This window comes from Diabrotica undecimpunctata, chromosome 7 (assembly GCF_040954645.1).
Source record: "Diabrotica undecimpunctata isolate CICGRU chromosome 7, icDiaUnde3, whole genome shotgun sequence".
In the NCBI taxonomy this organism is placed as follows: Eukaryota; Metazoa; Arthropoda; class Insecta; order Coleoptera; family Chrysomelidae; genus Diabrotica; species Diabrotica undecimpunctata.
In genome coordinates, this window is record NC_092809.1 from 31,107,212 (window position 1) to 31,124,976 (window position 17,765).

Here is a 17,765-nt window from a genome sequence, read left to right on the forward strand (position 1 = left end):
TAAAGAAAGTTTAAAATTTGAGTTTTAATTTTCTTAAAAAAAATCAGATTTAACTAAAATGTAAATATATATATACAAATTAAGGAACACTCAAAGAGTGGTGGGTTTTTCTGTCAAAGTGGAGAAATAAAAGAAAAATAAGGTGGCTACTTTATCTATTTATTGAAGACGTTTCGCTTTCTAATCAGAAAGCATCATCATTTCATCTAAAAAGAACAGTATGAAAAACCAAACATCCATAGAAAATTTATTGCAAGTGTGTTACCTTAAAAAGACATGTAGCAGTCAATGATAATAAATGTGTGAAAAAGCTTACGACAATGGACATTATGAGATCAAGTTGTATAAACAATTAATTGAAACTAGATACAGTTTACAAACTAACAAACTTAGCAGAGCAAAAGAACATGTGGTAATTATAGATGTATATAAAAATTTTTTGTAAAAAACTTAAGTAAAAAACATTAATATTTTAAATAAATAAAAAGATTCTTCTCTCTCCTGTTGCCGACAAGAATGTAGCTTTGACCAATTTTTATATAATTTTTAACTGTTTGTCCTTGTTTTGTGTAGTGTTTGTACAGTTTTATGTTTAATGTCATGTTTATTACATTCTGCACTTGTTGGATAGCTTAAAATTGATGAAATGCCCCTGATGATGCTGTAGATCTCGAAAGTACTTGGGCAATATTAAATTAAGAAAAGTGTGCTCGATATCTGCCTTTCATTTTATCAAAGTTCAATTATTTTTGGTGTATTTCGATGCACGTTTGGTATGCAAAATGTTTTGGATTAGGCCCTCTTAATAAACCGCCACCCAACATTACGGAATCACCTCCAGATGACAATACCTTTCAATCTAATCGTGAACGTGATATATAAAAATAACTTTCTTTCCCTTACATTCTTCTGTGTCAATAAATCGAAATTAATACCATTTAGAATCCAAGAAGCATATTAATAGATAAACTTGTTTCACAGAACGTAGAATGTAAATTGGATATGGAATTATATTAGTCCACGTAACGCCTTGGTCAAAGAAAGTGTGAGTTAAGTACAACTCATCTTTCGTTTAATATCTTAAATTTATCTTAGTATATTTGAGATTCTATGGCTTTTATACGCGAGTGTAGGATGTCTATAAAATACACCATACATACTTTTCTAAAAGTATTATGGGATTTCCACCCACTAAATACTATCGTCCGTTGGGAGAGGCATGGTGGACGACCTACGTGATAGTACTTTACTATGCTTTTTTCATTCCCTCACCCGCCCTCTAGCAATCTGCTGTACTTCGCAACGGTGTTTACTTCGCTTTTAGTATGTACTATCATCTTCTCAATAAGTTCTTCCATTCAGTATTAGTTCAAACAGCACCTCCTTAGTGATCCACTCACCTAAGCCACTCTCAAACTCTCGTCTTTCTCTTATCTAGCTTTCGCATAAAAACACAGTATGCTCTGTATTATCTCCATACTCTTTTTAACAATGCACATATATGTCAGTGTCCTCATTACCATAATATTTCTGGTGTAAGTCAAAACAACCATGCCCGAGAACATTTTATCTAAATGATAGTTTATCTCATATTAACGGCTGACTGATATCTTGAAAGTATTGATGAGATGAAGAATTTAGTCAACTTTTATCCTTGCTTCCATTAATTAACTTTGCATTTATTAATACATCTCTTTCTATCAGTCTTTGATCTTTCTTTCTTCCTTTTCGTCCCTAATAATTAGTCATTTCCTTATCAAATCTATTGGTGTCAGTCCGTCCAGCACTGCTACCGCATCTGCTAATATTTGTGCCGTATTTTCCAATTTCAAAGATCTGTTTAGACGTCATGAAAAAATCGTTTGCATGGATAGCAAAATTCCGAATGCTGACTATTTGATTGATTTAAAAAGAAATAAGAAATATTTACCGACAGAAAATTTTTTACAGCTATCTATTAGACCTATTAGAATGAAATAAGGTACCGATAAAAGGTCATGAGAAGAAGTACATTATCAAATCCGATGCGGCGATGCTTCTAATCGAAGTGAATACAATTACCTGCAAGAACGTCGATATTGGCAATGCCGCAGGCAAACGTGAGAAATAAATGATTTCTCACAAAAGCCCATAAATTGGGAAAACAATGTACTATTTCCAAACACTGGTTGTGAAACCCTACACTTCCTGATTATTGTAGCTATCACACCTATCTCCCAATAAGATATTTAGTAATAAACAAGTTATTAGTAGTAGTAGTAAACAATTATTTATTTTAATTAGTTTAAATTAAACAATACATTTCGTGTGATTAAAGTACTACCTACAAACACATTAACAAAATATAAAAAACGTTTTTTTTTTAGAATTGATTATTCCATCCTTATTTCCATATACTTTCAACATGTTACGATTCACTTTGTTTGCTTTAGCGGTTATCATGACTTTCAGTAATGCCCATTATATACCAGATTACGTATATTATATACCTAAGTTGGTAAGTTAATGTCTATGTATTTTGTACATTTACAAATTTAATGAACATTTTAAATCTTTAAAGTTATTTAATCAGTATTTTTCTTTTCTCTTTCACGTGCATATATAGTAAAGGTTAGACAATGTGACAAAAACAGGAAATTTTATTGGTATAAATTACAAAATAAAAGTATTTTCTCATAATACTAAGGGATGCATCAAAATGTGGAATATTTATTGTCCACGGAGGAGTTAATTAGGTGTACTACACCACTTGGTTTATTCTGATCATGGATAATCTTGCAAAAGTTTTGAAATTTATTAAGAATGTGGTAAATATTTACGTTCTGAGATACTTGAATTAACAATCGGATTATTCGTTCTCTGAGTAGTCTAAGTTGTCTTGTATTTTTTAACTTTGTACATATTGATTTTATTTAGCAATTGGATTATTTTTCTTCTTCTTCTTCTTTTTATGTAGACATGACTATCTTTTTTTTCAATGTGCCTCCAGTAACTTGTTATTTCATCGTTTACGTGGTCTTCCTATTGATTGTTTTCCTATTGGGACACCGTCTCTTATTGTCTTTATTACTCTATTTGATGTCATTCGGCTTACATGATCGTTTTATTCTACTCTTCTATTTTTTACCCAATCCTTGATGCTTTCCACCTTGCATCTACGTCTTTTTCTGTTGTGTTTTCATCTCTGCTGTTTCTACCATCCTTTTTGTCCTGTCTGTATTAGGTCGCGTTTTTGCCGCGTATGTCATTATTGGTGTGATGACTATTTTGAAATTCTGCCTTTTATTTTTTTCTGATATTTTTATTTCTCCATATTGTTTCATTCAGGCAACCTGCGGCTTTGTTTGCTCCATTCAGTGATCTTCCACTTGCGTTTGACAACGTTTACTTTACGTTTCCTTAACGTAGCTAGACACTGTGATGCCTAGATATCTACCATCCATCACTTGTTTAATGATCTGACCTTGCAGCTCCAATTTACATGAAGCTCCAATTTACTTTCTGGCGGTTATATTAAATTGGTACAGTATACGTTGTAAATCATCTTCAATCCGAGAGAGTAGTATTGCGTCGTGTGCAAAGCAAATTATTTTAAGTTGTTTATCTTCCATTAAGTATCCCTTTATAGTTCCTAATTTTTTTATTATTTCGTCCCTATTTAGGTAGAACCAAGGATCTTCCTGTCTTATTCCATTGCCAGCTTCAAAAGGGTCAGTTAGTTATTTTTCTGCTTTTACTTTTATTGTGTTGTTTTGGTAAATATTTTCGATCGTTTTGATTATTTCTAGATATACCTATATCTCTTGCATACAGTAACTGGATAACGTCTTTTAACTTGACCTGGTCAAATGCCTTTGTACGGTCCACGAAACATAGATATGCCGGTTTGTTGGATTCTAATGATTTCTGTTCCACTTGCCTCATTATAAATATAGCGTCGTTGCATGATCTTCCCGACCTAAAACCTTGTTGTTCTTATGTTAGTGTTATAATTTCATTCAATCTATTTGTTATTCCTTTGGTTGTTAATTTAAGTGTTCTGTTTAATAAAATAATTCATCTCTAATTTTCTACGTCTAATTTGTCTCCGTTTTTGAGGAGAGATATTAGAATACTTAATCTCCATTCTTGAGGAATTGTGTTATGTTATAATATTTTTTGGATTAGTTTTAATAGTTGTTTGATTAGATTTGGTCCTCTGTACTTTAGGAATTCTGTGGGTATTCTGTTCTGTTCTAGTGATTTTCAATTTTTTAATTTCCTTAAAGCTTCCCTTTACCTCTTCCTCCTGAATATTTATTTATTCGTTTTTCACCTCTCGTGTTGGTAGTTCTTTATCGTCAGCTCTAGCAAATAGGGATAGAAAATAGTCTGCCCATGTTTCCTTCTGAATATGTTTCATTTGTTATTAAGTTGGTTCATGTTTTTTTTTTGTGTTCTGATCATTCTTCATATTTATTTTTGTGTTCCGTAGAAATCGAGAAATAAAAAAAACTAAGGGTCGTAGTAAATTTTTTTAATTCGTGTAGAAATGCTAAAGTTTGGAATAAATAATATTAACATTCTATATATGTTGATGCGTCTGCGTTATTTTAAATGCATACAATCTTAAAATCAACAGTACTTTTGTAAACCAATTTAACAATACTTAACATACATTTTTCATTTATTAATAGCCTTTCTCTTCAATTTTGTGCTTTCTCAATTCATGTAGACCTAATAGTTTACATATAATAACGTTGTAGATAAAATCTTTCTGATATAAACCATTTGAATTTTGCAACAATTGTTAAGTGAAACTTCTTGAAATTTGTATAGATGAATACATCTCATATTGTTCCTATAATCAATTAATCCATTAATCCTATAATCAAGCGAAATTGCATTTTTATAAAAGTTATTAACATTTTTTTTTATTATTTAAACACAAAACCACATCAACCGCGCAAGGTTATTAGTGGATATAACAAATAGATGAAATATTACATTAAATAAAATTGAATAACTCGATGTCTTTTAAATAGCTTAACACTGTCGAAATTTTTTTGGTGAGAAAGGTCTTGAGATCATCCTCTGTGAATCCGTGGGATTTTCTTTTTTCCTTGAATTGAGGACAATTAAGCAGAATGTGTTTCACAGTCAGTGGGTTAGAGCAGCTGAAGCAGATAGGTAGTGGTTCTTTTGTTATTAGCTATTTGTGTGTTAAGGCAGTATGGCCAATTCTTAAACGATTAATAATGACTTGGTTTCTTCTGTTTAAAGGAGTCTCCAGGACATTAGTTATTTTTGGGCAAACTATATTTAATTTAGTACCTAATTTTTCCCAATAATTTTGCCAAGTATTAATACAGTGGATTTTAACCAGGTTTTTTAGTTCGGTGTACGGATATGTCTTCAATTTTGAAGGATGTTTTGAGTTCATTCGACTTTTGTTATCCAGTTGGTCTGCTTTTTCATTTCCGTAAATATCTGTATGTGAAGGTACCCAAATAAAAGCCGCTTCCTTTCCTAATGATCGAAATTTTTCTAGTTCGTTTTTTATACTCTGTATAATAGGGTTGTTGGTATATATTTGTATAAGTTTTAGTAATGCATTTAATGAGTCTGTTACGATAATGCACTTTATCGTTCTACTCTTTTCGAAGAAGATTAGGGCTTCCAAAATAGCTGTAGCCTCACCTGTTAGTATACTGCAGTTGGTTGAAAAAATCGACTCTTTCTAATTTAATTAATTTTTGTGTTTCCTGTTTTCACACATGTCTCATTTTCGTAACATATTGTGGGCTTAATGAAGATTTTATAGAAGTTAATCTTCCATTTTCGATAAAAGGTGTTGTAGCGGAATATGTAACAAATATACTTTTTTGTCCTTCATTATAATATTTTGAATTCCCACCTTTGTTCCCTGTAAACTTAATTCTTGTTACATTCGCTTTTGTCAGAGTATACTTGTCTTTTGTATGTTTATTTTAAATACAATCTTCTTGGCATTCTTTTTAACTACAAATATATTATTTTTGCATTTTAAGAACTTTTGTGGGTTTCTATAAAACCTTGTTTTAGATTTGATTCCTATTTAATAAGTTTTTATTTCGTATGCTCCATATTATATATCGGACCACCTACATATTGCAAATGTGAGAGTATAATACTCTCACATTTGCAATATGTAGGTGGTCCGATAAGTTCTTAGCCTCACCGCCCATTGGCGCCACTATTTCAAGAAAAAACTAGAATCGCGTAATAAATTCTCGTAGATGACTAATGTGAAAATTTCTGCCTAAACGAACTTGTAGTTTTATTTTGACCGCCTGAGAAAGCGAGTGTGTCCGCAGATTTTAGAAAAATGGAAAAAGAGCAATATCGGTCGGTGATTCGATTCTTGTTTTGCAAGGAAAATCGCGCAGCAAAATCAAAAAGCGCTTGAATGCTGTATACAGTGACTATTTACCTTCGATGGCAATCCTCAAAAATTGGTTTAACGAGTTTCAACGTGATGGCACGTCGTTTTTTGATAAGCCGTGCCCAGGTGACTCGAAATCGGCTACCACGAAAGATAACGTGACAAAAATCCACGATCTCATATCGGCAGACTTCCGACTGAAGATACGAGAGATAGCTGAGACAGTAGTCATCTTAAAAGACCGAATATGTCATATCCAGCCTAAAATTTTTAGGCAATATAAATCTGCTGGCGAGAAGATTGCCTTGTTTGCTCACGGAGAATAAGCTTAACCGTGAGGACACTTCAGAGCAGTGTGTGATACTATTTAAGCGCAATTCGAAGGAGTTTCTACGTCGTTTCGTAATCATTGACGTAACATGGATTCATTCCTATACACCAAGTTACAAGAAACAGTCGAATCAATGGCGGCAACCGACGAACGTACTCCAAAGTAGGCGAAGACCATCAGAAAGAAAGGTAATGGCCACCATTTTCTGAGATTCACGAGGGGTGATCTATGTCGACTACCTAGAGAATGGCAAAACGGTTACAGGGCTCTACTATGCCAATCTGCACAAAAAACGACCCTATTTAGCGAAGAAAAAAGTACTTTTCCATTATGACAACCCACACGCTATACCTCCGTTGTCGCCTTCATGAAATTTTTCGAATTGGGCTACGATCTGTCGCTCCATCCACCATATTATCTAGATTTGGTTCCCTGTGACTTCATTTTGTTTCCAAACTTTAAAAAGGCACTGGCCGGACAAAAGTTTAAGTCGAAACAGGAGGTCATCGCTGCCACGAGAGCCTACTTTGCAGACATCTAGAAAACGTATTTCTTAGACGGGTTAAAGAAGTTAGAGCATCGCTAGGTCAAGTATATCGAGCTAAAAGGAGAATATGTTAAAAGATAAATCGTTACTTTGTCAAAATTTTCATTTTTATTTTGTTGGCTAAGTAGTTATCAGACCGCCCTAGTGTGTCTTGCAAACTACCACTTAATATACAATCCACTTTTTATTTTTCTCTCATTTAGTCGTTTATTCTTCATTATCATCATTATTTTGGCTTTACAATCTTGTCTGGGTCTTACCCTCCTCAAAAATTACTCTCCAATTGCTCCTATGCATTCGTTCCTCCGCTAAACACGTACTCCCCAATTTCCCATATCTTCCTCTTGTTGCTTTCTATTTTTGCTTAATAAAAATATTCTTAATATCTCTAGTTTAATTACTATTTGTTTTACTTTAAGTCTTCTTCACATCTAATATAAATTGTCTTTTGTACTTACCACAAATAGCAAATTAAAATTATCCTTCAGGCCAAAAAAAATTCGAAAATATTAAAACTAAATCAAACAAATAACTGTAGTGAAATGTCCAAATTTTAAAAAAAAATAATTATAATGGAGTCCAAAACGTAAGAATATGGCTATTATGAATTAAAAAAACTTGAGAAAGAAACAAGAGAACAAAAAAATAACTATAAAGACTAGTATCAATTATTTTTTTTAATTTGACTAAATGACTCATTAGAGAATTAAATTAATAATAATAAATATTATAAAATCGTATTTTAAATGTTTTAAATTACAAAGTAATTTTGTAACCGTTAGTAAATATTTGTAATTTAACTAAATTATATCTTTCCCCTCTTATAGAGAGATATTTCTGGGCAATTTAAAGGTGAAGGTGGAATTCAAGTCGATCCTACCAGAATCAAAATTGGAGGTATAAAGGGAACCGTAGGTGGTCAGGCACAAGGACAAGGAGAAGGTTTTTTTGAAATTCAGACCAACAAGGCACGGAGATCCTTTAATTTGTCAGACTAAATAATGTAAATGCAATATGTAATATTTATACCGAAGTATAGGAAATATATTGATTACCAAATTATATTTTATTTTTTTCTTCTTATTCCTTTCGCAAACTCCTTGAGTAACTTAATCAGATGCACTGGTAAAATGTTTTAGTCTCTGATATTATTGCTTATATTCAATTTTAAGACTAATATTGGATAAAATCTCAGGCATTTCTACTAACTAATAAAAATTTTTAGGTTCTGCTAACCCGTACAAATACTATTTATACCATATACATCTGTACATTGTATATACAGATGTATATGTATATACATTCTTCTTCTTCCTCTTTATTCATTGGCGGATTAATGCCTCTATGGAAGATTGTGATTCAATCTTTTGCGCGGTCGTCCAATACTTCTTCTGCCGATTCTTGACATCCATTCATCCAATGGCACTACAGCCCAAATCGGGCCTTAACCTCCTTCAACAGGCTTCTTCAATCATCTCGATTTACCGCTGTTCTTTTCCATGAACGCGTTCCCAGGCAGTTCCTGGCATTCTCATCGACTTCGTCTTCCCATCTCTTTTTAGGTCTTCCAACAGGTCTTTTTCCCTGCATTCTTGCATTTAGTAATTTTCTGGGGATTCTATTCTCATGTAAGTACGATTTACTATTTGTATTGTTTAGTTTATTTTTCAAGTTATAATAAATATATCCTTCATTAGTTTCTTTCACTTCAATAAATATACACATAAACGATAATATAGGAAATATAGGAAATATGAAGTTAAATCCCTCACTAGAGGTCTCTAGTAGCCTTTGGTAATTGTTTTTCCTATAATTGCCAGAGTAGTCGGTGCGTTTTGATTAATTTGAGTCTTCTTACAAACTCTCTCTGATGACGGATAGATCCAGAAACACGTGTTAGGGAGTGGTAAGAGACTTGAATTAAATCGAAACGCAACCGTCTTCGTATATTTATCGTGCTTACTCGACGCAATGAGTACAAGAATGATGGTAATTTATATGGGTAAATTGTTGATGCATAGTGGAATATAAATATTCCCAGCATCGCTCTGAATGGCTTGATTAAGCTTGGGTATACAATTTACTTTAATTGCTATCGACACAATTAACTTTATATATATATATATATATATATATATATATATATATATATATATATATATATATATATATATATATATATATGTATATATTGATATGATATAGGAGAAAGAAAGATATTGTTTAAAAAATTAATTTATAAGTTATATACTAGATAATTTTAGATATAACAAGTATTTGGTTATTTTAAGAAGTTATATACTAGAGAATTTAATAAAAATATATTTATGTGAGGGCATTTTTAATAAATTAGCATATAATAAGTGTAAAAAGTTGTATTTTAATGTTGTAAATATATTTAAGTGAGCCATGTGCATAGGCAACCAACTATACAGTAAATTGACAGACAGAAATTAATCATAATACGAATATAAAGTGGGGTTATAATAATAATGTTAGTTTAAAATGTTTAATTTATATATATTTAATGATTTAAATGTTTATTCTGATCTGAAAAGCCTAAATGTCAACAAAATTATTAATAGAAAAGAATGGAATTCTCTGGATCACCGGAGATGGCCATGTTTGCGAAATGGTTTGTTCCAGAAAATTCAGACATGTATTTAATAGAACAAATGGAACATGATTTATTGCCAGATGATTCTAGAACAGAAAAAAAGATATAAATACCCGGTGATTTAGATTAGAAGCGATCAGTTATGAGTTACAGTTACTATGAGGCCAGTTTATTATGAAAGTTAGTAGAAGATAGACTCATTTAGTTAGTAAAGTCAATTGTTCAGAATTTTCAAGACATTCAATCAGTTACAAATAGTCCAATTGTTTAATATAGTGAGTTAAATGAAGATTAAAAATTATGCACATTTATAATTATACACAAATAATTATTGAAGATTAAAAAAGTATATTAGAAGGATATTGGAAGGAATTAAAATTATATTATGATTGGAGATTAGTATAAATCAACTTATAATAATTGGATATTGGTATATTGAAAAGAAGAATAAATATAAATGCTGTTTGCTGGTTTGCTTGGTGGTTTATAAATGCTGGTGAAGAAAAATATATCTTAAATTGGTAGAAGCTGATAATTGGAAAAAGTAATTTCACAAAAACAAGGATAACCGAAGTACGAAGACATTCAGTGGTGATTAGAATCTATATAGTGGAAAACAGTTCATTTAGGCATTCAGTGAAAGAAAGGTACAAAATTTTGTTAATATAATTTAGTTAATGTCATAACAATTTCAATTTTGAAGATAGTTTGTTTAAATTTTACATTGTGTATAGAATTTAATTAGTTTTATAAGAATATCAATTTAAAGATAGTTTATTTTAAATTTACATTGGCTAGGTTAGATATATATGTGTGTTTCATAATAGTTATAATAAAGATAGTTTAAAAAAGTACTTACAAACTAATTCTTTGAGAACCGCGATAAAAACCCTATATTATTAAAAATACTCATTGGTCATCATTCAAACAAACAACACATCATAACTTTATTTTGTCAAAAATATAAAAAAAATCAAAATATATAACAATAGATATAATGGTTTAACAGTTAATTACTTATTAATTTAAAAACACTATATTTTAAAAATTAGCACACCTAGCTAGTTAGTAAGGACTAGTAAAGATCACTACCAACATGGTTATTTAACTTAAGATTTCAAAATTAAATGATAAATATGTAAAATATTGTACAAAAATCTTTTATCAGTTTTAAATTAAGAGTAATTTTTACCGCTCGTTGGTGCTGCCGTATTGTTCTAAATAATATCTTTCCCATTTATAGAGAGATGTTTCTGTTCACGTAAGAGGTGAAGCTGACATTCAACTCGATTCCACTACATTCAAAATCGGAAAAATAAACGGAACTATAGGTGGTAAGGCCCAAGGAAAAGGGGAAGGTATTATAGTATTCGAGAAACCAAAGGCATAGAGATTCTTTTCTCCGTTATCAAATAAATTTTATGACTGTAAAATATAAAATTTTAACGAAAGAATAGGAAATATATTCAATATTATATTATTAAATATTTGTATTTTATTTTTGTCTTCCTATTTCTTCGGCATGTTTTGCTCAACAAATTAAGCAAATATTTTTGTACAAAAGTAAATAGATCTTTAGAAGTAGATGCGAATTGATTCAGCTTCTGTCTAATTCAGTTAATTTTTATGATTATGGTTCTTCTCAGAGCCTTCTTTCAGTGGGTCATTAATTATAACTTCGTATAATGTATTGCATGTTTCGAGAATTATTCCGTGTAATTCCTGACGAATTTGATAAATACCAGGATCGTACTTAACCACTGGTGAAAGGCTTATGGCATTAAACTAGTAGTTTTATTGCAAGGTAGATTAAATAGTAAACAATATTTTTGTTCATAATCGAATATAATACAAATATAGCTAGCTTATTCTCTAGTTATACAAATAAAAAATTTGTCATTTTTTGTAAAGACAAAAAAAGATTTTTTAAAAAAATTTTTATTACGTAAATAATATAATAATGATTTCACGGCATATCAACTAATGATATATCTGAAACAAAAAAACGGGATGTGGCACTCCAGGAGTGGAAGGCACCCAGGGGAGGAAACATAGGTTTCTTATCGTCTAAGCAAGAAGCGATGGTTTTAATTTACTTTATTTTATTTCATTCTTTTTTAGTTTATTTATAGTCGATTCGAAAATCAATTCATTCAATTTTGATTCAATGATCTATTTCTATTAGATGATCGATTTGATAATCGGTTCGATTCGATTGTATTTTATTTTATTGTACTTTATTTTATTTAATTTTATTCAATTTTATTGTATTTTGATTCGATTAGATAGTCGACTGGATTCGATAATTGCTTCGATTCTATTTGATATTCGATTCGATTAGATTTAATCCGAATCGAATCGGTGTAACTTAATAATTGATTTGATTCGATAATCGATTCTATTTTATTAGATAATCGATTAGATTCCATATACGATTCGATTAGATTCGATTAGATTTAATATTTATTTTAATTCATTTATTTATTAACAATTTGGGTTCAAGACTAATGGCTATTGATTCGCTTACTGTGATGGAATAATCATAGAATAGAATAGAAATAGAAATATGCTTTATTGTCACTGAAAATTGTACAATTTTATAAACAAAGCTTACAAAAAGTAAAAAAAATAACAATAACCATTAAATTTTTTTTAAATTACATAATTCGTCAATATCACAGAGTCACAAAATAAAAGATAATTAAATATACAATCCATTGCAAAATTTAACTAAATTGCAAATTGCGTAATAAAACCTTACGAACTAGTTTACGAATCAGAATCTTTTGGATACCTTCACTTGCCAATCGTCTTATAGTTGGCAAAGAAATTCCTAAAGGCTCAGTTACACGCTGAACACTAGGTAAAACAAGTTTATTTTCACTATAATTTTAAACTTACTTCACTAACAGCAGAAATTGGTAATAAAATTTGTCCAGCTTCATTTTCTAATTTAAAATAGTTAAGTTACTTGTGCTTTTCTGTATCTATCTTGGCATTTCTAAAATATTTTAATAAAAAAATAAATAATGCAAAACACAAAATATTGCATAGCGCTGTGAAATGTCATATATTGGCCCTAAAGACAACGAGCACTATACTCTTTTACACTTCGAAAGGATCGCCAACGTGGATGAAGATTTACGACATAAATGTTCCTATTTTGCGGAATTGATTGGCTTTAGAAAGGGAGGATTTTAAATATCAATGAATCAAACGTTAAGGTTAGGAATAGACCGCTTATGTATGTAACGCAGCAATATTTTTGTGTGAAACTACCGCTTTTTCCGAGATGTCCAACTAAATGCGTTAGAAAGAAAACGAAAAACTGTGACGCACTGAAAGAAGGCTCTGAGGAGGTAAGTTTTTCCTGACTTGTTCGATCATAATATTGTGCATTATATTTAGAGTATTTCACATATATTTCACATTGAGTTTATCTCAATCGGATTTTAAATCTATCTGTAGCTGATTTAATTCTCTAAAATATTTCAAGTTCGCTAATACTTTCAGTAATAAAAAAAAGTCGACATCAACAATTTTTAATAGTTGTCGCCACCACTCCAACCGCACATCACAAGCCACGCTCAATAATATGGCGGCGACATCCATTAGTTCTACTTTTTTTAACCCTTTTTCTTTTTTATCTGTAGTTTCACATATCATTTTTATCAATTCGTCTTTTTTCTTTCCATCCATTATCGCTACTTTTGCATCAGTCAAACGAATGTCAAACCCATCAAACAAAATAGAGTGGATAATGTGGATAGTGCACAATTTGCACAATACTTCATATCACTTAGTAAAGGTGCATAAAAATACAACAAGTAAGATCAAATCAGGCTGAAATAAAAAAAATAAATAGAAAATAACTTATGAAGAGAAAATCAATCAAAATGAATGGCTGTATTTAATAATAAATTCTATTATCTCTCTATATAAAAGGGTATGATGACAGGTCGTACTGTTTGTAAAGTAAGGAAACGACGCCACCTAGGAAGGAAATCTGAATTACCAACATTTGACATTTCAGTCATATTTTGTTCTTGAAACAATACGGTCGATTTATTGCTAATTCAATCTACAAATTGATGATTCAAATATTTTTTATGCTTAATTTTATGTTTATGACATTCTGCAATTGTTGTATAGCCCAAAATTGACGAAGTACGTCTAAAACGTTAATCACAAAAAACTTTTATCATCCATTAACTTCGAGTTTTTATCGAGGTTAATCAATTTCTTCATTTAAAAAAAACGTTTCTTGGCTTATTTCAGATGCCCCTGAACATGCTCTAGTGAGCGAAAGTACTTGGTCAAGATTTAATTAATAAAACTGTGCTCGATATCTGCCTTTATTTTATCAAAGTTAAAGCTGTACCTGTAAAAACGCTGGTATACCGTTTCTACTTCATTTCGTATGTACTTGGGCACTACACAGTGTCTTCATTATTAATGAACATATAGTTACATACGAGATGTCATAGGGCACTATGAATAAAAATAATTTAACTAAAAGACAAATTTTGATTTATTTACTTGAAGAAGGCCTCTGGCTGAATACAAAATAAACAACTGGTCGAATCCTAACATGCAACACAGCAAATGAAAGGGACGGAAATAACGAATATATTCAGATAGAAACAACAAAAAAGGTGACTACCAAAAGGGCACTACACAGTGTCTTCATTATTAATGAACATATAATTACATATGAGATGTCATAGGACACTATGGATAAAAATAGTTTAACTAAAAGACAAATTTTGATTTATTAACTTAAAGAAGGCCTCTAGCTGTATACAAAACAAACCACTGATCGAGTCCTAACATGCGACATATCAAATGAAAGGGGCGGAAATAACAAATATGTTTATATAGACAAAACAAACAAGGCAACTACTAAAAGGGCACTACACAGTATCTTCAATAATAATGAAAGTATAGCGACATACGAGATATCATAAAGCACTATGAATAAAAATAGATTTGTCAAAAAAATAAATTTTGATTTATTGACTTACAGAGAGCCTCAGGCTAAGTGCAAAATAAACAACTGGTTAAATCTTTAAATTCGACATAACAAATAAAAGGGGAAAATCTAAAAAGTATATTCAGATGGAAAACGCAAACAAAGAGATTATTTAAAGAGCACTACACATCGTCTTTGGTATTAACGAATGTATAGCGACATACGACATAACACATGACACTATGGATGATAATAGACATATATGCTTTATATATATATATATATATATATATATATATATATATATAGAGTATAGAAAAAAAAATTATGTTAGGTTAGAAGTGCACCAGTTAATACTGTATATTTACTTGGATTATATGCAAAAATTTTATTATTTTAAAAAATTAATGACGGACTTTAGATGACAAAGTTCCGTATATTTACATTATACTTATTTTTATTTTAATTAAGTTATAAAAGTTCGACAATGTATAAGGTGATACACTTTCAGCCCACTATGGTCCCCAAGTTCAGGTGATAACTTGTTTTAAAGGATTTAGAATAGAAGCCTTGTTGAAAATTAGATAAATATGAAAATATATGAAAATGGTTTCGATTTAATTTGAGTCTCTTACCACTCCCTAACACGTGTTTCTGGGTCTACCCGTCATCAGAGAGAGTTTGTAAGAAGACTCAAACCAAATCAAGACGCACCGACTACTCTGGCAATTATAAATATAAATATTCCCAGCATCGCTCTTAATGGCTTGATTAAGCGTTAGTATACAATTTACTTTAATTGCTATCGACACATTTAACTTCAAATATGAAAATACTTACTAGTGATATTTTAGCTTAAAAATTTCTTGATATAAAATGCAGTTTTCATCAAATAACAAAATACACACCACAGAAAAATGGAATGTGTAAAATATTAAATCGCACAATTATTGAAAAAACCAAATGTTTACTGTTCGATGGAAGATTGGAAAATATATTTTGGAATGAGGCAGTAAATACTGCAGGATTCTCACGCGATAAGTAGACAGCGGCAGAAATAAAGAAAATATATTCAGTCAATGAGCTGGTATGAAACCAGATGTTAGTTATTTAATACATATATATATATATATATATATATATATATATATATATATATATATATATATATATATATATATATATATATATATTGATATGATATGGGAGAAATAAAAATGTTTAAAGAAAATAATTTATAAGTTATATACTAGATAATATTAGATATAACAAGTATTTGGTTATTTTAAGAAGTTATATACTAGAGAATTTAATAAAAATTATTTATGTGAGGGCATTTTTAAGAAATTAGCATATAATAATTGTAAAAAGTTGTATTTTAGTAATTATAATGTGGTAGATATATTACGGTGAGCCATGTGACTAGGCAACCAACTATACATGTGAATGACAGACAGATATACATACTCTCCAAGTGACATTTTAAATAATTAGGAATATAAAGTGGGGTTATAACAATAATGTTAGTTTAAAATGTTTAATTTATATATATTTACTGATTTAAGTGTTTATTCTGATCTGAAAAGCCTAAATGTCAACAAAATTATCAATAGAAAATTAACAAATTCTCCAGAATAGAGAATTTGACCTTTGTTTACGGTCGAACATTCGGGAATGATGGTTATGTCTGTGGATCGAACATATACTGTTTCCAGAAAATTCAGACATGTGTTTAATGGAATAAATCGAACATGATTTCTTACCAGATGGTTCTGGAAGATTGAAAAGATATAAATACCCGTGATTTGGATTCAAGAGGGCAGTTTAGTAAGAAAGTCCATTCAGTTAGTCAATCAGTTATGAATTACAGTTACTATGATGGCCAGTTTTAGTATGAAAATTAGTTAGAGGCAGTCAATCAGTTACAATTGTTCAATATAGTGAGTTAAATCAAGATCAAGACACAGTATAAAGAAAATATTATGGAAGATTAAATATTATGTTATGTATAAATGATGATAATGGAAGAAGTATTAATTGAATATTAAAATTAAGTAATATTTTTGGTGATTGGATATTGGTATATAGAAAAGAAGAATAAATATAAATGCTGTTTGCTGGTTTGCTTGGTGGTTTATAAATGCTGTGAAGAAAAATATCTTAAATTGGTGGAAGCTGATAATTGGAAAAAGTAATTTCACAAAAACAAGGATAACCGAAGCTGAGAAGAAGACATTTGAGTGGTGATTATAATCTATATAGTGGAAAACAGTTCATTTAGGCATTCAGTGACAAAAAAGGTACAAAATTTTGTTAATATAATTTAGTTAGTGTCATAACAATTTTAATTTTGAAGATAGTTTGTTTAAATTTTACATTGTTTATAGAATTTAATTAGTTTCATAAGAATTTCAATTTAAAGATAGTTTATTTTAAATTTACATTGGCTAGGTTAGATATATATGTGTGTTTCATAAAAGATATAATAAAGATAATTTAAAAAAAGTACTACTGCAACGATAAAATGGCTTCGAAATGGACGCAATAGCGACATCTGATATTAAATCCGTAAAATAGTTTCGAAACACAATTCAGATTTCTGCTTTAATCTGAACCTTCTATAAATGCAAGGTATAACAGACGTTGATAAAGATGTTAATTCGAAACTATTTTACGGATTTAATATCAGATGTCGCTATTGCGTCCGTTTCGAAGCCATTTTATCGTTGCTTCCCAAAGACAGAAAAGATCTATTTTTCACGTTGAGAACGCCTATGAATAACTGTTCTGATGAGCTTTATTAAAGCGAAATACGTATAAACAGATACATAGACGATTTGTACGTGAAATGGAATCTTTACTGTCTTTTTCATTTTATTCGGATCTGCTCTGTAT

The 17,765-nt window shown here is 30.2% G+C and overlaps 1 long non-coding RNA gene across 1 annotated transcript; it reads left to right on the top strand.

The window, feature by feature from the left end:
• Positions 1-2,373: 2,373 nt before the first annotated feature.
• Positions 2,374-8,343, top strand: LOC140446228 (uncharacterized). The gene is made up of 2 exons (XR_011951472.1): positions 2,374-2,497; positions 8,109-8,343. It is a non-coding gene; the product is annotated as an uncharacterized lncRNA (long non-coding RNA).
• The last annotated feature ends 9,422 nt before the right edge of the window (positions 8,344-17,765 follow it).